We start from the raw sequence: 22,817 nt of genomic DNA, 5'->3' as shown, positions 1-22,817 counted from the left end.
ATCACTTCAATCGCCAAGAAACACGGCAAATTCCTGTTTGCATCTAAGTAATACGCGTGGTAATACGTCGTTAGATGCATGGTATTAATCCATAGACTTATTATATTTAATATGTCTATGTATTAATCGTGTTCAGTCAGTTTGTGGGTGCGGGCGTAGTGTAATCGTCTCTTTATGCAATCACGTTATGGCAAACTACATATTCGCGGAAATATTCCTTTCAGACGTCGCTGTTGGCGATGCACTCGTGAATTTGCCTCTTATTACGTTTGCTGCATTTAATTCGAGCCCTGGGATTTCCACTTCTGTTCGCTGTTAGAACGAGCTCTCGTAGTAATTTTGAGATAATTCTATGAATCGAGTGGGGTGAAAAGTTCTAACTTCTCGCGAAATTATCACATTCTGAGGGGGGGGCTGTTTTAAGTAGACACTTCTCTTCGGAACGATCAAAAAATTTACATTCAGGCTTATTTCCAAATACCCACCTGCCAAAATAACTAACCCTATCTGTGTACCTCCCAGACTTTCTACTCATATTTTGCTTCACAACTTTACTTTGATTTCTGTTCCAAATATGTCGCCGAATCTTGGTTTTTGCCGAGGTTTTTGCTTGAGATATTCGAAATATTCCAAAACATGTATTTCAATAATTTTTCCTGTTCTATGTGATATTCATAACCAATCATAGAAATTAATTACCATTTCAGAGATATAGAGGAAAATTGGTGTGTTTTAAATGGAACACCCCATATATTTTTCAAAGCAGTTTTTTAGTCGCTGATTTGTCGAGATGCATCCACTTAACGGTTTTTCAAAAGATATTGGGTTTTTCTACTTAACTCTTGACATGGACATCTTATATTTAAATTTTATCGTATATTCGACTTTAGTGCTCTTTAGAATTTTTCCTATGTTGCGTTTCTATCGAAGTTTCGATTCAATTTATGTCTATAAGTACTCCATTCACTTTTATTTAAGCACTCGGTTGGCCATGGAAATTTGACACATTCCACTCTGTCTGGTACGTAAATGTGGGGTTATGACGCTTGTCAAAACATTTTTGGGTTTTAAATCAACACTATGTTTTCCGTTCTATGTAAAAGTCTCAGTAAATACGTATTCCATCAAAATGTCGAATCACTATGTGACAAACATAATTGACGTTTATACAAACTCATTGAAGGCATAACAAATTTAATTTGCATGGAAAATACTACAAGAGATTAGTTTTTAAAATATATTTAGTTTTGTTATGGAGAAAAATTGAATATGCAGTAAATATTGGTTATTTTCTTTGGCTAAAGGTTGAATACGTTATATCAGTTGTGGAATTTGAAAAAATCAACCAGCTTTCAAACCAGAGGAGATTGACAAAATCTGATACCCCATTTTCGTTCTCTTTTTCTGAGAAACTAACAAGAGCAGTAGTCATTTTTGGCCACCTTCTTTTGTTTTCGATTTATAAGCGAAAATTTAAAAAATGGCGATTTCGAAATGAATTTATATCTCTGCTTACACTGATGATTGAGCTCTGAAATGAAAACATTTTTCAGGCACTTTTTTAAGTAGAATCCAGTGGCGTGCTTGCCTTTTTAGCAGGATTTTTAATTACGAAGCTATGACCAAAAGTTATGTTTTTTTAAATAGGAACACTAAATTTCTGTGCAATTTTTTGAAAGATTAATTTTTACTGATTCCAAAAATATATAACATCATATGGTTTCTATCAATATAAGTAATAGAAAATGGTCAAAAACTTATTTTCTTACAATTTCTATGGTTTCTACTTTTGATGAGAATAGAAAAATGTAGCATTTTATGATTACCACAGTCTCTTTCTATTAGTTCTTTCATTTCTATGCTTCTCACTCAATTTCTCCAAGATTAAAATTTTGTGAAAATTGGTAAAAAGCATAGAAAGAAAAACATTGCCGGAAGGAGACTGCTCTTGTTATGGGAAGTTTTATTTTTCTGTGTTCGTCAAATGTTGAAACCATAGAAATATTGAGAAAATAGGTATTTGACCATTTTCTATTATTTATATTGATACAAACCATATGATGTTATATATTTTTGAAATCAGTGGAAATTAGGCTTTAAAAAAATTGCATAGAAATCTAGTGTTCCCATTTGAAAAAACTTAACTTTGGGTCATAGCTTCGTAATTAAAAATCCTGCTAAAAAGGCAAGCACGCCACTGGATTCTACTTGAAAAAGTGCCTTTATAATGTTTTCATTTCAGAGCTCTATCATCAGTATTAGCAGAGATATAAATTTATTTCGAAATCGCCATTTTTCCAATTTTCGCTTATAAATTGAAAACAAAAGAAGGTGGCCAAAAATAACTACTACTCTTGTTAGTTTCTCATAAAAAGAGAACGAGAATGGGGTATCAGATTTTGTCTATCTCCACTGGTTTGAAAGCTGTAGTGCTAAATAATCGAAATTTGCCCACCCCGTACATATAACTTGAGAACAAATCAAGATATCTAAGATCCACTTTATCATATTCTGACTCGTATCCTGATATTTCTGAAATCCAATTAATTCGGAAAAAGAGATCAGGGTTCCTTGAAGATGTTTTCTCTTAGTCTTATAGTTCTCACGATGCTCTCAGTGAGCACCATGTATATAACAAACGCGACAGGCCCGGATCTAGGGGGGGGCAAGCGGGGCGCTTGCCCCGGGCGCCAGCTCAAGGGGGCGCCAAAATCAACCAGAGGTGAAAATTTTTTTACTTTTGATTTTCTCGGAAAAAATTAATTTCCTAGTTCTAAAATGGAAAGTGTAGAATGGAAACATGATAAACCATCACTATGCCTAAAATCTTTAAAATCAATGAGGGATCAATTAACTGCATATTATTCAGTCATCTACGAATGACCGCCACACTTGGGTGAAATAGGTTGAAAGATCTGATATGTTCACACTGCGTCGCAAGCAGTAATTTCTTTGCCTGCCAACTCATCGCCCTCTCATCTGGAACTAAGGGCCAAAATTTCCGATTTTCTATAGACCATAACTTAAAAACTAATCCTTTCAGCATAATTCTGTTTGCATATTCGTAATCTATGCCTTAGTAAAAACACCAATTTTGGTGGAAATAGGTAAGATTGAAATTTTTTCAAATTTTCCATAGATGTACCGAGTTTTTCACCATAATTTGAGCCCCCCTTTAACTTTGTTACTAAGAGGGGTACAAAAAAATGTCTTATACAAAAGTTTCACGAAATTGAGTGTTTTAAAATGTTTTCACAAAGTGAAATATATACAGAGTGGGCGATTTTTTGAAGAATATTTTTGGTCTCCGATCAAAACCGAATTCATTATGTACACTAATTCGAGGGCGTAGAACACGAATATGCAAACAGATATTTAAAAAAAAATCATTTTTCAAGTTATGGTCGATGGAAAATCGGAAATTTTGGACCTTCGCGGAAAAATTCATAAAATCTGAACTGTTCGTGATAGATGAATGAAGTGTGGTTTTTTATATTTGCAAAGAACCAATTCATCACAAAAAAAGCAGCATATGACTAGTGCCTTTTTTCTAGCTGCTACAGCTCCTCAAAGTTGAACAATATTCCCGAAATTTTGCACTAAAAATGATTTATTTCTCAAAATACTGATCCTCCAAAAATCTAATTGCATATTCGTGATCTTCGACCTTCAATTAATATGTAAAATGATCCGGGTCGACATATGTAGCTAAAAAAATAAATTTTTGTTCGGAATAATTTCGTTCATGAAGCGCGGGTAAAAACGATAGACGAGGGCGGGTTGCAAACGACATTCTTGTAAATACAAACTTTTTTTTCGAACGATGGCAACCCGAGTCAACTAGTGAAAAAAATAACTCGGGTTGAAAGCGATGACGAATATGCAATTAGATTTTTCCTACGAACCTTAGAAGGGGGGGGGGGGGCGCCATCATGAATTTTTGCCCCGGTCAGAAAAAATCGTAGATCCGGGCCTGAAACGCGAGCCATCGAGCCAATCTTCGGACCGGGCTGAAAATCCATATTTCCCCCTCGATTCTACACTGTCCGCACACGATACAAATCCGTCGACCGCATTACACATGCAGACTCGTCTCGATCAGCCTGGATACCCTCTTTCATCCACTCGAGATAAATCACGATAATTCCGGCCAAATTAAAAGTTAAACGACCATGAAGTAGCAAATGGTTTCCCGAGAATAACTGTCAGTTATTGAGTAACCTGCAGCCGCTCCATTTATACCTCGCATCAGACGGAGAAGACGGATCGTAGCGTGCGATGACTATTCGAAATGCCGCCGCTAGGGTTGCGAGACGTCCACCCCCTACCCCCCGATCAATTTTCTGCCGGCTCCAGTGGAGTAGGCGGGACGTTCTTCTTAGGGCGCTGAGGGTTGAAACATATGTAGAGGCGAATGCGAATATTTCACTATAGTGTTTCGTTTGAAATGTTGAGGAAAAGGTTTCTGGCATTTTTCACTCGCTGAAAATAGTTACAGGTGCGTCTGGCACGTAGGTCTTAACTATTGACGTGATTTGATTTACCACGTTGCCTAAACGTCAATTTAAAAAATTTTTGGTTATGGATCTAGGACGAATGACACATCATTTTAAATCTTAGTATTGCAGTGTTTTCACGCTTTGATCCGAAACGATGAAGATATTGAAAGAAATCATTTTAGCACGAGTTGTAGCCTTTACAGGGATGAGAGACGTTACTTTGAGTCAATCATTAGGTAACTCTTGTTTTCGTTTTTTTCGATCTTGAAAGTTATATTGTTAAATAAGCATGACAGTAATACGAGTGCGAAATGAACATCATGTGCGAGTTTAACGGGGTCTTTATAAATGCTGAATTTACAGGGTGTTTTACAAGGTGAGGCTTTTTTTTGACAGAAGGTAGAACTCATCAAAATATGTCGCTTAACCAAAAATTGTCTACATAAAATATCCAAGATGGCTGAGATATAACCTCTAGTTCGACAAAATTTCATTGAATTTCAAGTACGGGTCTGTGGAAGGTGACTCCAGCATCGCAAAAACGAAACAAAACATAAACATATGGCTGGAAAATGAATGGTTCAGTACCAAGTTCATCGGATTAGATGCATCAGGTCACTTTTGAGAGAATCATAATTGTTGAATCGTGCAATTTAGAGTAAAAAAAATGTAGAAAATCGAAGCAGTTCTTGAAAGTGCTTATGTTAGTTATGTAGACAAAGTGCTATGATGTTTCCCCATTTCATCTTATTTTTAAGAAGATTGTTGGGATGTTCGAACAAGAAGATTGTGGTGCCCATTGTGAAAAAATTCGTGAATAATTTAGACGAATTTTATTGGTGGGATTTTGAAGTATTATTCTATTCTTTACACTTGTGTCCCAATGTCCTAAGTCTCTTCTGTCAGTTGGTACCGAAATGAGCCATTTCATAAAATCGTTACTAAAAAATAATGAGAATAATTCGGCAATCCTAAGTTTCTATTTTCATTACCACGTAAATATCGAACGAGCCAATATCCTAAACGAAATCACATGGTCGATTCAGGAGATAAGTTTTTTCCCACTGCTTTGCGATGATTCAGCTAACAAACGATCTAGGGTCGTATTAGGTTAGGATCTATTTCAGTAATCATTTTCCATTTTTTTTCAACTTTGTCATTTTGAAAGTTTTGTATAGGTGATTTTTGGTGAAACGCTTCATTTTGACCAGTTCTACCTTCTATTGAAAAAAGCCTCACCTTCAAATACACCCTCTATTTTCATTGGTATAGAACGATTTTATAAATGATTGTAACATCGTAATTGGCTCTTAATAACCTACTTACTCTCTGCTGCTCTTTATATATTATTCATAGTTCGAACTAAATATTCTAAAATTTCAAAATCGTTATGACTCGATTTATGAGGACCCTGTAGTATAATTGTGATATTTTTATCACCTATCAGGAAGATTAACAAAGAACTGTTATTTATAATTATATAAATTGTACTCGAAAATATCGCAATTCACAGAGAACAACACAAAATTCATATCAGATCTTCTAGAATGAGACAAAATACATTATCGAATTCCAAACAGTGAACATGACAATGTTTGGTACCCGGTTTGGTATTTCATGTGAATGGAGTAGAGAAAGTATGCTCCAGGAATGTTAATTTTCCACTCGTATAATTGCACAATTCGATTGTGATCATCATCGTTTTGCTGCTTGTTGAACGCTTATTCGGTTTCATTCGAAACTACATGATTTCATTCAGAATATTCCCTGGTTTACAAGGTTACACTCTCGGTTACACTTGACCGCTGGTTGTAAAGGGTGGGCAAAATTTGTTGTCTACTGAGGGGATTTCGAGAAATATAAGAGCTAGAGGAAAAAAGATGAGACATTATCGAACTATTTTTCCTACCTTATCCTGATCTGAAAACAGAATCGGCCTATAATTTCCAGATTTTCAGTTATGAACAAAAAATTGAGAATCATTTTCAATAATGCTTAATTACTCGCTTGTTTCAACTCGTACTCGGAAATCATTATGACATTCTATAGCTCGTTCTACAGTCATTTCCCCTTCCCAATTATACGTGAAAAAAAACCATTAACCCAGCCATCAACATGAAGATCATCGGGAAGAAATAAAGGAATTTTTCTTGAAAATCTGCGAAGAAAATGTGAGGAAACCTTTCTGTTACGAATCTCCAACTTGAACTATAAAAAAGACTCGAAAAAAGAATACTTATACGTCCTAGAAGTTCCGTATTACCCCTAGGCCAGACCGATGGACAACAAGACGATTCGCATGTTACGCCACTGCTTCTTCCCCCAACACGAACGAGGCTACCTGAGTTCAAGAGTTCTCCTCCGATATCGAATTTACTACCTCAATGAATTCTTCACGGGGTGTTTTGCCCACTTGATGCGTATTGATTGGTTTTCTAAATTAGTGAGAGCCACAGCAGGGCCACGTGGGGGCGTAAAGAATTCCGGGCAGTGCGGTAATTCGTACTTTCTGCGAAATGCTGGAAGACTGATTCGGCCATCGCATGCTTCTGGGGTAGCTTCATTTTGAATTTCAGAGCTAAGTATGGTTTCATTTGGTAAAGATTTGAGAGGTATATTTAGCCTCGTATTCAACCAATTCAGGGTTTTCATTTTTTATTTTTAGGATTCTAATTCGAAAAGAAGGCAGAGGATATCGATGGCGAAAAGAAATTGAATTTATTGCGCTGAATACAGCTGAAAGTAATATACAGAAATTTTTTCGAGATGTTTATCAGCTCAACCAGACTTTATGGTTTATTTTCTAGCTAGTGGAATGTTGGTGATAATGATCGAAAATCGACTTTTAAATAACCAACAAATCACCAGTTAGACGCTGTCATCGAAATCGATGAGATGAGATTCGGCAAGATACCAAGGCAATCTACAGGCTGACGAACCCTTGATCGCTCGAAAGCAATGGGAAATGTTTGCTTCAATTTCATAAGCAACCCTCAAATAGTGGTCGATGGTGAAATTGCGGACGCTGAAGGAAAATGAAGTATAACATTTGTAGATAATAACTTATCAGTCTGATTTAATTAGTTTATTAATCTTTGGTTAATCAACTTTAGAATCATCTTGTATAATTTCACGGGATTAATGAACAAAATTGTTTTTTTCAATAAACATAAAACCCTTTCTGACCGTATTCACTCGAATCGCTTGGGGTAAAAGCCGAGATAAAAGCGGACGTGTGTTGCAAACAGCCTAGGGTACTCACGCATTTACTCAATTGTGGCTCGAATTGAGGTAAATATTATATAATTGCAGAAAGCACAGATAAAACCCTTTTCGTACGATGTTCCACCTGAACAGTTACCGCATTTCACAAACATTCTTACAGCGGGCTTCATAAAACTTTTATTGCTCGATCAACGATTTGACAGCCACTCGATTTCAAAAACGAAATCACTAAAACTTTTTCATTCCTACATATATTGAAGAAGTAGTATTTGAGAATCATTGAATGGACGTATATAGATCATAATTTGATGCGAGAATGGTATTCCGGATTCTCATGACTGAATTATTGATCGAAAACGAATTGATGTTTATCCGTCAATCAAGCGTTGATTCCCCGATCGAGCTTCATGAAACCGGGGGTTAGTCTAAAAAATAGTAGTTAGCAGAAAAGGCAGAATTAGTCCATTTTTTTCTGTTGTAAAATTATCGAGAAAATTATTTTTGCACGTCTTTCATATATGTACATTTTGGAAACATCTATAAACAAACAATAATTATCATTGTTTTTTATTCACCATATCTGGGATGATGCCTTGTTCGCAATTACCCAAATGGCATTTCAAAAATAATAAAGCAAAAATTTGAGACTAGTACAATATTTTGTTGAATGTTATTTGAGCATCACCTCTATTGACACACAATCGATAGAAATTATTTACTATTCGACATCACTCTTTCGATATACACCACAAGCAAAATAAAAAATCCTCAAAATTGGATACACAAGTTACACAATTTTTCGAAGTGACATATCTTGAAAACTAAGAACGATCACCGGTAGTAACTGTTTTCTTCGCACTAAAGATGTTTGAAACTAGATAACTTGGTCAGGATATTTGAACGAATGGCGAAGGATCTAGTAGATATCCCTGTTTCCGCTTTTACCCCGCGTCCGCATTTACCCCATCGTCCCCTACATAATAAACTGCTGCGGTCTCACTCATTTATCATCATCATAAAATATTTTTTAACAGCGCATATATCGGATGATGTGACGTTTTTCAAAAGGTTTGAGGTTATTAAAGTAAGTAAATAATATGCTAGTAGACAACTCATTTAGTGCACTAAAATACCAGTGATACAGCTATTTTGGAGCAACTGCAATGATTTAAATGGTCAGTTTATTATTTCTTAATGTGAACTTATTCATCAATGGTACTATGTATCCATTCATCGACCCTGAATCGGAATGCAATCCATTTCTCGTCTTGGCCGATTTGAAACGATGCGAAATTAATGAATCAATTCGTGAAAGAGCGTGCAGTTTTAGCATAACTGGAAAATAACAGGTACCTAAGACGGACGGGCAAGATACGTAATTATTTTCTCGCTAACCTAACGAGCAAACTGGCTGCTGCTTCACTTACGCAACTCGACAGAATCTTGTTGAAGTCGATGTGTGCGAATCAAATTTTTTGTCCACATCCTTCGATGTGCATATTAAAACGTCGTTATGTTACTAGATTCAGAGATGGTAGATGGAAATCGAAAGTACCATGACCATTCTCAACGTTGGGAGTTTCTCAGAGGTTATAAATGGATTAGTCACCTCGGCATTAGTTCTATAACAGAATGAACTTATTGCTCTTTTCGTATACGAGTTCGTATACTTTTCAATTTACAACCAAGTGATAATTACAGTAGCATCTTCGAAGTCATGTTGGTGGTGAAATGAAATAGAATAAAAAATCATAAATTTTGATTGACAACATTGTCTTCAATATTCAGTGATTCCTGACTACCGCAAGAAACAATCGTTCTCAAAGGTCACAACATCGATAACAAATAAAAATACATATTTGTATCGATATATTTGGAAACTTTCATCTCGATAAATAAGGCCAAGGTTACACAGATTTGTTTATATTCAGTTTTATTAGTATCTCTAGTAAAACGATCCCTTTTCCCAACATCAAAGTGACGATGAACGATTGCGAGATCAGATTTGTAATGACACAATAACAGCGAAATCTAGATCGCTGCATTACTTGCGTTCATTCCAAAATAACCAACCTGATAAATTCGGTGCAATTCGAAATTAATCCACAGTTACATAGTGTGTACACATTGAACGGATACGATTCCTCGATAACACAGTCGAATCACTGCTGTTCACCTGAACGGCTCGTCACTGACACAAAAGTTGGAAGAAAAGTTCGAAAAATCGTCTTCGGTCACACGACTGGATACTGACGCGCGTATCACTCAGATGCAGGACCAAAACTGAGCGACGTAAACTAACGAGGCGAGGGAAATAGCGTGCGTTTCCACTCGATGCGCCGAAAGCACGTGAGATAGCGGGACCGAGAGAGATGACGCGAATAGCGCCGGAGCCGTCCGGATCGTGCCGATCGCACACGGTTGCCAAATGGGGGAATATTGCTCAAATTATAAGGTTAGGTTAGGGTTATTGGCAAATTCATTAAGCTGAAGAGAGAATATCGAAAAACAAATTTAGTGAATTCCTAAATCGATTAATTTTCGAATATAATAAAAGATTATTGCCTCTTTATTGTTTTGGCCAAGCTTTCGGAAATGGGGAATTCTCCTCAATTTGGGTTATCACTGCATATGCAAGTTTAAACCGAATAATTATGAGTTTCATTCATGATTTTTTCAAATTCACCGCGGAAACTATTCAAAATCATCCTTCAAATATGGGGTTTTAAAATTTAAATTGCTTTGTGCGGAGTTTACCATTTGGCAACAGCGCATACAAGACAATGAAAAGAACAATGTCCGATCAGCTTGTTTATAAAATAACAGCTGTTGATCTACAGGCGCGTACTTACTGGCGAGCTTCAACCTCAACCGGCCATAAAAATCCCATAAAATTTTACGACCTTCCTCGTTCGTCGCAGACTTCATAGACAGCCATCTTTGTCTATCTCATCAAGATAATGCATTTGTTGTCCTTTATTATCAAGGCATATTTCAGTCGATGTTGCCAGCTTGAGCAATTCTCACAAAACGCTTTAAACTTTAAATACCCATTTTTAATTTTCATTTTTAAGTGCTTAAAATAATTTTTTTGGGAAACGGTTGAAATGGTTCTTTCAAAATGTGACGTTTCAAAGATATTTCATAAAAAATACATCATTTTCGTCAGAAGGAGTATTCCCTATTGTTATTTCCTTCTTCAGGATATGCATGTAAAAATTTCTTTATGGATGAATCATTGATGAATATAGTCTATTTAACATATTTATGATGTCACTAATTTTGAATCACAATATTCAGGGATACGAGAATGTATTGATATCTAGTTAGCCTAGATGGAGTTCTATGCATAAAAGAAATATTGCGTTACCATAGCAACGAACAATAACTCATTAGAAGTGTCAGTGTGAAGTTTGAGGACAAAAAAGTAAACCAGAGTTACGCAATAAATTAAAAGAAAGAAGATTTCCATCGAAATTGTGAAAATCGAAAAATTGGAGTATCGAGCCATTATCAAGTACCTATATTTAAAAGGGTTAAGAGGTTAGCAGATTTACGAAGATATGCTTAATACCGTTGGTGATCAATGTCCTTCCTATGCGACTGTGGAAAATTGGACTGCAAGCTTCAAAAGAGGTAAATTTTCCATTGAAGTCGATGACCGATCGGGAAGACCAGTTTTTGTGTCAGTCCCCGAAAATGTCGATGCAATTCATGACATGATTTTATCAGACCGTCGAATTGGGCTAAAACGGATATCTGAAGCACCGAATAATTCATACGAACGCGTTTATCATATAGTTTACGTCAATTTGGACAAAAGAAAAATTGCTGCAAAATGGATCCCCAAATGTTTGAATGTTGACCGAAAGCGTGCAAGTGTAGAAGCGTTCGATCAGTGCTCGATTTGAAAACGATGTATACTTCTTAAACCGAATTGTTACTAAGGATAAGACTTGATTAATTATTGAACTATACAGGGTCTTTGACTCGTACAAATATTTTAACAGTGAGCAGATTTTTGAGGTCGAAAGAAATACTTTTTTCCCATACCATTTTTCCGAATCAGTAGGTTTAAAAGATACAGGCTGTTGAAAAATGTTATTTTTAATTATAATTTTTAGTTGTATCTCACAAACGATTTGATCAAATGAAATGAATTTCGGCATATAATTTTTTATTAATTTGATGAATCTTTTTTGAACACAAGATTTCACCCACATCTTTCAGTTTTCTCATTATGAACATAACGTATTATAAAGTACCAAAAATTCAGAGAACCCAACTCTTGAAACTAATTAAGACGTTGTCTAATCAATATTTGAACGTTTTGTGAAATAAAAGTATTCTTCACATTTTTTTGTATAATGCGCCATACTTATTCGAGTAATTTGATGCTCAAAAATTAAAAAAAGACTACTCTGAAAATCGAAAAATTGGGTAATTTGACCGAATGCAAATCTTTTTAAAACATCCACAGATGTGTAGTGTCACAGATTTAGCTAGTTTTTCCAGGAATGGCACAGCTCAAAATGGCTATTCATTTTTATCAGGGCCGAATCGGAAAAAATCTTAGAGGGAAAAAGTGTTTCTTATGACCTCAAGAATCTACTGTTAAAATATTTTTACGAGTCGAAGACTCACCCTGTATAATTATTTATTGCAAAATAATTGAGAAGTTCCTGTAGGATTTTTTCGAGGATCACGAATCAAATGAGCTGAGTGAGCAATTCTTTCACGAATAACTCACAAGTTTTCAGGGTTTAATTTTCCGGTGAAATGAATAATAAGAATATGTAAAATAAAGAATGTTTTTTGTGAAAGAAAATAACCAATCAAATTCAAGATGCTCCACTGAAAAAGTGAAAGACGACGACAATTCCAGAGAATGATAACAGCAACATAAAAGTTGGAATTTACCTAAATATTTGTTTACACATATCTACTATAATTATTCTTGCATTTCTTTTTATTATGGAATGGCTACCGTGGACATGCACAAGGAAAATAATATTCAGGATGCAGATCATAAACTCAAACAATGATCATTCTCTATCGAAGATCCTAAATCCTAAATTGTGTTGGATTGTGGAAAATATATCCACGGGGGGAATTTTGACCGAACGAATCGGCAACCTCGCAAGTGATATTTCGTATTAGGACTCGGAACTGTTCGTTCCCTTTGGGTTTTATATCCCGACTCCCGACGCGTAGCGTCTATCCTGTTTTCGGGGCGTCGTTCTGGAAATTACCGGGGAAAACACTTCGTCATTCAAAATAAAAGCTCCAGTGCTTACCTCATACATTTCCTCGGCTTCAGGAAACGATCCCCGAGAATGCCGGAGAAAAAGGGATGTATGGTTTTCTAGGTGTCGACCGCGATTCATGAAGGCGAAAGAAACACTACGCTAACTTCTTATGCCATTTATAATTACTTATATGCTCATAGTAGGTATATGAAGATCATTTCGCTAGAAATATTTTTATGAATTGAGATGCATTACGCAATGGGATCTAGGAAATCTGCGTTCTACTCTATACCTATACTCCATTCACATTTATTTTAGCACTCTCCAGTTTTTGTAACTAGAACGGAGTAAGGTTGGCACTCATGAAATGTCGTTAATGTCATAACGCCGTTGCCACAACTAATATATCAATTTTTATTACGAAAATGCCGAAAGTGATTGAAAAAAGAGACAGGGTTTCAGGAAGTGCTATTTAGAATTCAGGTCCGCTCATTCAAATATTTATACCCTGATATTCTAAAATCCACAATTCGTCAGACGGTAGCGAACATATTCAATGTAAGACAATTTATATAATGTTTCATCTGAATGACTTATATTTCAGCTGAATATTTCCACAATCAGAAAGATTGTGAATGAAGAGGATGACAAAGAATTTCCTTCTATTGGGAGACTCAAAAAAGTTGTGGCATTTGAGAATTTTATGTTTGAGTGAATTAATGCGAAAAGTTTACTACAGGATTTTCGATGAATGTCAACGTAGAATAAGTTCCCGAAAATTGATTTTTCTATTTTTCATTTGACTTGTCCCATACATTGTAAATGTCTTAAGGTACCAATAAATACCTAAATATTATTATTATATCAATGTATTAAGAGGAACAGCAACAAATACGCGCCAGGTGAAATCCATCTTGACTTGAAACTTCCATTGATTCCTTTTACTTATATTAATGCAAGATGATTTTTGTTGAAGAATTTAACATTCTTGTAATTATCTGTTAATTCCTTCGAGAGATACCCATTTCCAACCACTGCATCATATGCATTTCATCTTCGGGTTAATATTTTTGAAATCTATAACAGATGTAACGTATTCAAACTTTAGCCAAAGAAGATAACGAACATTAACTCTCCTCAAGCTAGTGCATATTATGATATTATACTGATCTCTTGTATTTTCCATGCAAATAACTGGATTTGGTATGCCTTCAATCAGTTTGTATAAACTTCAATTATGTTCGTCACATATTCTCCGAAGAGATTCGACATTGTGATAAAATACATAATAACAGAAACTTTCACGTAGAACGGGCAACATAGCGTTGATCTAAAACCCAAAAATGTTTTGACAAGCGTCATAACCCCACATTTTCGTACTATACAGAGTGAAATGTGTCAAATTTCCATGGCCAACCCACTGCTAAAATAAAAGTGAATGGAGTATACGTAAACTGATAAACTTTCATAGGGAACAAATAGTATATTACTATACTATATTATTCAACGAGCATTTTAAGCGTTCAACTTACTTTAAGAGTCGGGATCTTTGAGTTTCTGGTATTTTTGTGGTATGGTATGTTCACATCAATGAATAATGGGGAATTCTCCACAATTTAGGTTATCACAGCATATGCAATCTTGAACTGAATAATTATGAGTTTCATTCATGAATTTTTCAAATGAACCGCGGAAACTATTCAAAATCATTCTTCAAATATGAGGGTTTAAAATTTAAAACGCTTCGTTTCTAGTTTACGATTTGGCAACAGCGCCTACTAGAAAATAAAAATTGTGGTTTGTTCATAAAATAACAGCTGTTGATTTACAACCATCATAAGGCGCTTACTCACTGGCGAGCCTCAACAGCAACCGGCCATAAAAATCCCATAAAATTTTACGACCTTCCTCGTTCGCCGCGGACTTCATAGAGAGCCATTTTGTCTTTCTCATCAAGATAGTGTATTTGTTGTCCTTTATTGTCAAAGCATATTTCAGTCGATGTTGCTAACTTGTGCAATAGAAACGAAATACTTTGAATTTTAAATACCCATTTTTAATTTTCAAGTACTTAAAATAATTTTTTTTAAGCGGTTGAAATGGTTATTTCAAAATGTGACTTTCCAAAGATATTTCATAAAAAATATCATTTTCGTCAGACGGAGTATTCCTCATTATATTTGGGACTTGACCATAAGTTTTTTTGTCAGAAAAAACATTGAAAGAAAACAATTTCCCATGACCAACGTTTGTCTACGTCAAGGTTTTCATCATCAGATATATCAGCGCATGAAATACATATTTTCTATCTCAGAGTCACTCTCACTTATTTCCGATATGTTTTTTACTTTTTTGAAGCTTTGTATATTTTTTTTATATTTATTTCTATAATTCAATTTTCGTTTTTTGAAGCAATGTATTATCTAAGCTCAGTGCTGGAAACTTGGACCACTGATTATGTCTCCCAATGATAGCATGGGCCAAGTCTCCCGCACTTCATTTAAGTCTATTCAACAGATGTTTTCTTGAAACTTTTACAACTATTATTAAAAAGGCTTATCGTTTGTAAAACAATATCAATCAATGAAAGCAATAAAACTAAATAACACCACGCACCTATTGAACGTTTCAGACAGTGTAACAAACGAAAATTTTTCATTTTCTTACTTCATAACAACAAAACCACGTTCAACCCTCTCACTCCCGAACTGTTCAGGAGCCGACACTGTTTGTGCCTTGTTACGAGTATGTCGCAAGCTATTTACGATACCGGTAGCGCAAAATTTGAATTGAAATATTTGAGGTGGTTCAAGTCTCCTACCTGAGCAAGTCTCCCGCATTCCCCCTACAAGATATCTCAACTGAATCGAAAATTCAAGAGCGTATCAATCTTTTTAGTAGGTGAGTATCAATCCATGCAAAAAAATCCTTGCAACGCTGTCAACTAAGGGAGGAAAAACGGAGAGGCCGAATGAATAAATTTCCATTCACGAAATGGGTCTCTATGGAAATATTAGTCAATATCAGAGACATACGTGATAATTTCCGGTCCCTATATCTACCGGGGTGTCAACGACTTGCGATTTTCATCCTCCAAGTGTTAAAAATATGAGATACTGGCGGATATGGTGGACATAATTTGCGATACGCCTTGACCACAAGGTCGTATGTGTATATTTTATATTCTTCCTGTCACACAGCATTTGCAGATTATTAGTGCCAGGAGATAACACTTGATGTGGATAATACGTAAGTCTTGCATAACGTGAAGATCGGTTTTTCTATGATAACTCAAGAGAAATCATTGTCATTTGTTTACATCGATAAACGGATAAGATTTTTGACACCAATTTATTGAATATATTGATCCTTTGATCCACTCCGCAGGTAGATTTACTTTTTTTAATCCTGTGTTGTTAAGAAATGTGCAGAATGTTAATTTCGGATTGATTATTCAGTCTCTACTGAGAGACGCTAACCATGAACCATTTCTAGGAACATCAAGATGAGAAAGTTAGCAAAATAGAAAAATCATACATAACTGGATAAGAACATATTATAAGGAACGATTTATTCAGGTCGGTTGATTTAGGATGAATATTTGAACAAATTTGATATGAATTCGCCTTAACTACACTCTTGAGTATTGAGGGCTTTCAATAACAGTTCAACGGTTGTCGGATTATAATCGTGGACGTCGAGCTCAAAAACGAATTAGGGTAGGCAGCGTCCTCCTCCAAATACCCTTTCGGGGATGATACTGGTGCGCTGCTCGTGGGAGAATATTTAGAAATGCCTGGGCATTTCTACCCTTATAATACATATGATATTCCATCAGGAATTCAACTGATCCTCATTTCAAAACTTTCAGGATATATGCAGCCATTTATCTATTCCTAGTGAATTCTAAAGACATTTTTCCAAACAGAAAAAAATTCGGAAATCGAATACAAGTGTCGAAGGAAATTTGGGTAGAATAGTCCATTTCCAGTGATTCAAACCTTCATATTATAGAATTACTATTAAACGAAGGAAATTCCTATCACTTATTATGAATTGGGTGAATGTTAATGAAGAATGTCTTGAAAATATTACCACTGGTTTCGAATAGGTCCGAATACTTGTTCAAAATATGTCTCAGAAATCTTTAGTGATTTTCACAGCTAATTGTGTTGGCGCCCATTTCCACCCCCAATATACTTCTTGTTCAATTTATGTTCTTGTCAACTAATTCATAAACGAACTATTTTAAGGTTTTCAGACAAGTTTCTCACGAAATGAACCCTTATCTGTCAACGTAGATTTTCTGTGAGCCTCGAGTGTATATATCAGGGTTACATGTTTCACGATTTCCTGCTTCAGAAACCATAAAATCTTTCATCATCACTGCAATATATTCAGTTCTTGAGATGCACGCCTTATACCCAGAGATCAACAACGACACCCCATATATGTTAACTTTTGTCTTACTATAAATTATATTACATAATAATATGTTAAATTTACTGAAGGAAATCGCCAAATGAATTTTCTACAGCAATTAAAAAAAAAACAATTCGTCCATTATAATTTTTAAATTTGAAACAATGATTCGAAAAAAAAGAATCACCTTGATATACAGGCTGTATGTCATTATCGAATCTTGAACAATTGAACAAGAAGAGTTTTATGATAGAGCTGTTGAGATGTATGAAAATCAATTGTCTGAACAGTTATACATACAGGCTGTTTTACGAGTATAGTTGGCCATAGGCTGGTGGTGAATGCATCTCATCTAGGCCTTTCTCGAAAGTTGCTTCTTTTGTACTTTTAGGCCATTAGTTTCGGAAATACGAGGAAATTTATTAATTTTGGCCTGTATTTTCGATAACTATAACGTGATAGTGATGAGTGGTCCGATTTTAATGAAATTTTGTATACTCGTTGACTTCCCATAATTCCAATAATAAGATGGAAGATGCAATTTTAAGACAATCAGGACAGTGCTCAGAATATTGAGATTTATCTTACAAATCTTAAAATCTATATTTTCTGGATAAGTTGAAGAACTTTTCTTTTCGGAATTGAAAAAAAGGGATTTTTGTCAATCAAATTCAATTTTCACTTCGCGTGGCACACATGTAAAAAAAGAGAAACGAACGAACGAAATTATATTGCATGTTCATTTTTGAGAATACGGTTCAATTATTTAGTTAATTAAGCAAACAAACACTGACTTTGAAAATGTCTATGATTTCCTATGATGATATAACTATAGATACATACGAAATTAAGAGATAAATTAGCTCATAGCTCAGAGTGTCCCAACCAAAACACTCATAAAAAACCTAATACACGACCGGTTAGTCATAACTTTTCAGAAAAGTTGCTTCTTTTGTACCAAAAGACAATTTGTGGGCTCGTTAACTTCCAATAGTCCTTCGAGATGGCTCAGATCATCAGGGCAGAACTCAAAATATTGACATTTATTTTTCAAATATCAAAATCTACAGGGTGTCTGTAAACAAATGCGAAGGACTTAGGGGGACGTTTCCTCGATGAAAATAGGCAGGGGTAGTTTCTATAAATTTTTTTAGAAATCGTACTCCCTTCCAAGATACAGCCTTTGAAAGGCGATGACGAGTTGACAGTTTTTAATTTTTTTACGGGTTCTAAAAAACACTGAGTCCTAAAACTACATAATATGAAGCACTAAGTAGATGTTACTCACACAATTTTTTCAAATCTCATAACTTCGTTATTAGGGGTTGAAAATAAAAACCCCTTATGATTTTCCTCCAAAAATTGTTATACGAAGGTCTATGAGGCAGAGAATTGATGCATGTATTTGAGCGGGATGTAGTCATTCTATGGAACACTTATACGATGATATGGAATGAACAGTATCAGAACTGCTTGTAAGTTTTTATTCATTCCGAGAAAAGTATCGACTGTATAGAAATTTCGCAAGAGACTTTTTTTCTGAAGAATTGAATGGGAAACCTTGAGAGAATTTCATTTTTCGAAAATCTATCCCACGAAAACAATTTTTGAAAGAAAATCATTAGGGGTTGTTATTTTCAACCCTTTAATAAAGTTATGAGATCTAAAAAAATGGAGTGAGTAAAATCTACTTAGTGCTTCATATTATGTATAGTTTTATAACTCAGAGTTTTTTAGAACCACTAAAAAAAAATAAAAACTGTCAACTCGTAATCGCCTTCCAAAGGCTGTATATTGAGAGGGAGGTAGATTTCGAAAAAAAATCTATAGGAACAACCCCTGCTTATTTTCATCGAGGAAACATCTCCCTAAGTCCTTCGCATTTGTTTACAGAAACCCTGTAGATTTTGATATTTGAAGAATAAAAGTCAATATTTTGAGTTCTGTCCTGATGATCAGAGCCATCTCGAAGGACTATTGGAAGTTAACGAGCCCACAAATTGCCTTTGGATACAAAAGAAGCATTTTTTCTGAAAGGCTATGACCAACCGCTCGTAAAACACCCTGTATAAGGTTTTTTATGAGAGTTTTGGTTGGGACACCCTGAAATATGAGCTAATTTATCTTTCAATAGGGAATACTTCTTTTGACGAAAATGATGTATTTTTTATGAAATATCTTTGAAACGTCACATTTTGAAATAACCATTCCAAAATTGGGTATTTAAAATTTAAAGCGTTTCATGTGAATTGCACAAGTTGGCAACATCGACTGAAATATGCCTTGATAATAAAGGACAACAAATATATTATCTTGATGAGATAGACAAAGATGGCTGTCTATGAAGTCGGCGACGAACGAGGAAGGTCGTAAAATTTTATGGGATTTTTATGGCAGGTTGCAGTTGAAGCTCGCCAGTAAGTACGCGCCTGTAGATCAACAGCTGTTATTTTATAAACAAGCTGATCGGACATTGTTCTTTTCATTGTCTTGTTTGCGCTGTTGCCACAGTGCGTTAACTCCGCACAAAGCGATTTAAATTTTAAAACCCCATATTTGAAGGATGATTTAGACTAGTTTCCGCGGTGAATTTGAAAAAATCATGAATGAAACTCATAATTATTCAGTTTAAACTTGCATATGCAGTGATAACCCAAATTGAGGAGAATTCCCCATTTCCTATTTCTCTACTGTTATTTTTTGAAGTCAGTGTTTGCTTATTCAAAATAATCCTGGTGTGGCAGTATAAATAATGAAACGCCCTCTTTCAGATCTCACTCTGGACAGCATCGCCAAAATATCGACGAACCACGTTCCATAAATAATCCGATTCACACCGTCGTCGCCAAGGCGAACAAAGAAGAAAATTAATTACGACATAAAATTACCTAAACAAGGCAGTAGACATGTCCAGAATGCCAAGCGGACCCAGGGAAACCGCTGCCTACGAGTTCCAAGGATTATAAAGAAATTTGTCGCAGTTATAACTCACGGACGTGGATTCTGGTTTTATCCGAGCATGAAGAGGAGACCACATCGTCGAATTCACAGCTTGAGTCGACATAGAAGGTTTCTATTTCATGTATAGGAAGGTGCTCCGAATCTTTTTCAAGACACCGACCGCGGTCGTAAAGATGCCAAGTGAAATGGGGATTGTCAAAATAAGTTTTGAACATTTGCCGCGTCTTTTTATTTATGGCAGAGAACCTGATATCGTTTCGAAGTTGATTATATCGAGATATGTACGGATATTTGAGTTGGACGTGTTCCCGGTCAACTTTGATATTTTATTTTGTAATAGCCATATTATTTTATGAGATCCTGGACATTTTCATTTGATTATACAGGTTTTGGTTTATTATTCATGGAATTCTGGGAATGGAAATCAAAATTACGACTAAGGTTTCAAGGATTTTGGAAAAACAGCTGCATCGAAGAAGTTTCGTTGAGTTATTATTGAAACAATAATAATAATTCATTAACTATCAGCACATGCTTATTGAATATTTTATAAAGAGGGTGTCTCAGATGAAACATGTCCCACAGAACACGAATTTCTGCAAAATCCTAAGGATCTGAAAATTCTTGTTGGACGACGACAAATTCTTATGAAACTATTTGGAGGACTTCATCACAGCCGTCTATAGAGACGTCCTTAAAGACGGCTATGACTTCATGTACCCACCTCCATTCTCCTAGCAAACAAAGCCACTCCTGATAATGAGAGAGTGCGCCACAGTTATCACTTGAAAAAGATCAATTTCGTTAATTTTCGAAAACACTGAAAATGACATCGAGCCATGAGCAAGACATAAATAGATTTATAAATTTATGCGGCATAATTTCAAGAGTGAAGGTGAAGAATTGCCGATGATGATAACCGATTGTTCCCCAATTGCTGGTAACAATTCTTCAAGATATTTGGGTGGAGATGCATTTATTTTCTATTCAAAATGTTTTCGCAGAAAAAACGCAAAATTTTCTGGAAAAAGGTTATTTTCAAAGTCTTCCATTTGAAGAAACTTTTACCATTCTGAAGAGAATAAACTGCGATGTTATTTCTTACAATTGGGGGATCCGATTAAAGATCCCCTAACCTACAGAAGGTAGTTAACAATGAAAAACCTGGTAGAAGTATGGTGGATTTTTTAGTTCGAAATCTACTCGTCTCAAAACATAAACTGTGAAAGTAGTACAGGGTGGGCAAAATTCGTTGTCTTCTGAGAGGATCTCAAGAACTATAGCAGCTAGAAGAAAACGAATGACACATTTTTTGGATTAGTCATGAAAGAAGAGTTCAAGAATGTGTCATCCGTTTTCTTCTAGCTGCTATAGTTCTCGAGATCCCCTCAGTAGACAACGAATTTTGCCCACCCTGTACAGGATTTTTTGGGTTATCTTCAACATTATTAGTCTATGAGCGTGACAACCTAATGTCATTGTTTTTTTCATTCGGTTGCGTAATTACACTGAAAATCAGCTGATGCAAAGTGTAGTGTAGATTAAACTACACTGAGAAACTGACGAAAGGATCTACTACACTGCGCAAAAAAACTAAGGCATATTATGGAAATCTCAAATTTATTCTACAACTGAGGGTGTTCTCAATGATAATTATTTTTATCAGAATTATGCATGCATATGTTATCCACTTTCAACGGTTTTCTTCAATACAGATGTATTGAAGCCCAGCAGGAATAAAAAAAGATGATATTATCAGATTTTGAATGTATTGGCCCCATTCTAAAATCAGTTGTTCTCGATCAATTCTAGTGATCAATAGTTTTTCTTTCGTTTGATTTTCTACACTCGATCGCTATGCAACGCGAAACACGCAATTTGACCCAAGAGGAATGTGCCCAAGCGGTAGTTTGTCCGAAGACCAGGACAGGGTAGACCACGGGTAACAACTTCCATTCAAGAACGTTACTTGAGAGTTTCTTCGTTGAGACAACGGTTTGCAACCGCTCGCCTCCTTCAAATTCAGCATGAGCAAACTCATGAGGTGCAAATTAGCACTCAGACAATAAGAAATCGCCTCAGAGAATATGATTTAAGGCCTCGTGTAGCGGCAAGAGGCCCAGCTCTTACCCCAGCCCATCGAAGGGCGCGTTTGGATTTTGCGAGAGACCATATCCATTGGGAACAGGCCGATTGGGAAAGGGTTCTCTTCACAGATGAGTCTAGATTCTGCCTCTACCCTTGTATACAGATGTCCACATTAAAGATATGCTCAGTGCAATTTCCTGAATACTACTGGTTTCGGGGGAGAATCGATTATGGTATGGGGTGGAATATCTTTGACTTCTCGCACAGACCTAGTGGTCGTTGATAATGGAGCTATGAATGCTGATAAATATATAAGGAACATTCTTGAAGAGCATGTAGTGCCATTTGCCCCATACATTGGTGACAATTTCAT

At 35.6% G+C, this 22,817-nt stretch overlaps 1 protein-coding gene across 2 annotated transcripts in view; it reads right to left on the bottom strand.

Annotated features, from left to right (window-relative positions):
- LOC123322851 (frizzled-2) overlaps window positions 1-22,817 on the bottom strand; it is a 350,497-nt gene that overhangs the window by 82,031 nt on the left and 245,649 nt on the right. The window contains exon 1 of one of the 2 annotated variants that reach the window (XM_044910900.1): window positions 9,798-10,058. The exons of the other annotated variant lie outside the window; for it this stretch is intronic. The gene's annotated coding sequence lies outside the window, so the exon portion shown is untranslated. Of the gene's footprint in view, window positions 1-9,797; window positions 10,059-22,817 lie in introns of those variants that run through there. 2 annotated transcript variants of the gene reach the window in all.

Source organism: Coccinella septempunctata, chromosome 1 (genome assembly GCF_907165205.1).
Source record: "Coccinella septempunctata chromosome 1, icCocSept1.1, whole genome shotgun sequence".
Lineage (NCBI taxonomy): Eukaryota > Metazoa > Arthropoda > Insecta > Coleoptera > Coccinellidae > Coccinella > Coccinella septempunctata.
Note: the sequence above shows the minus strand (reverse complement) of the source record. Positions and strands in the feature narration are given on the sequence as shown.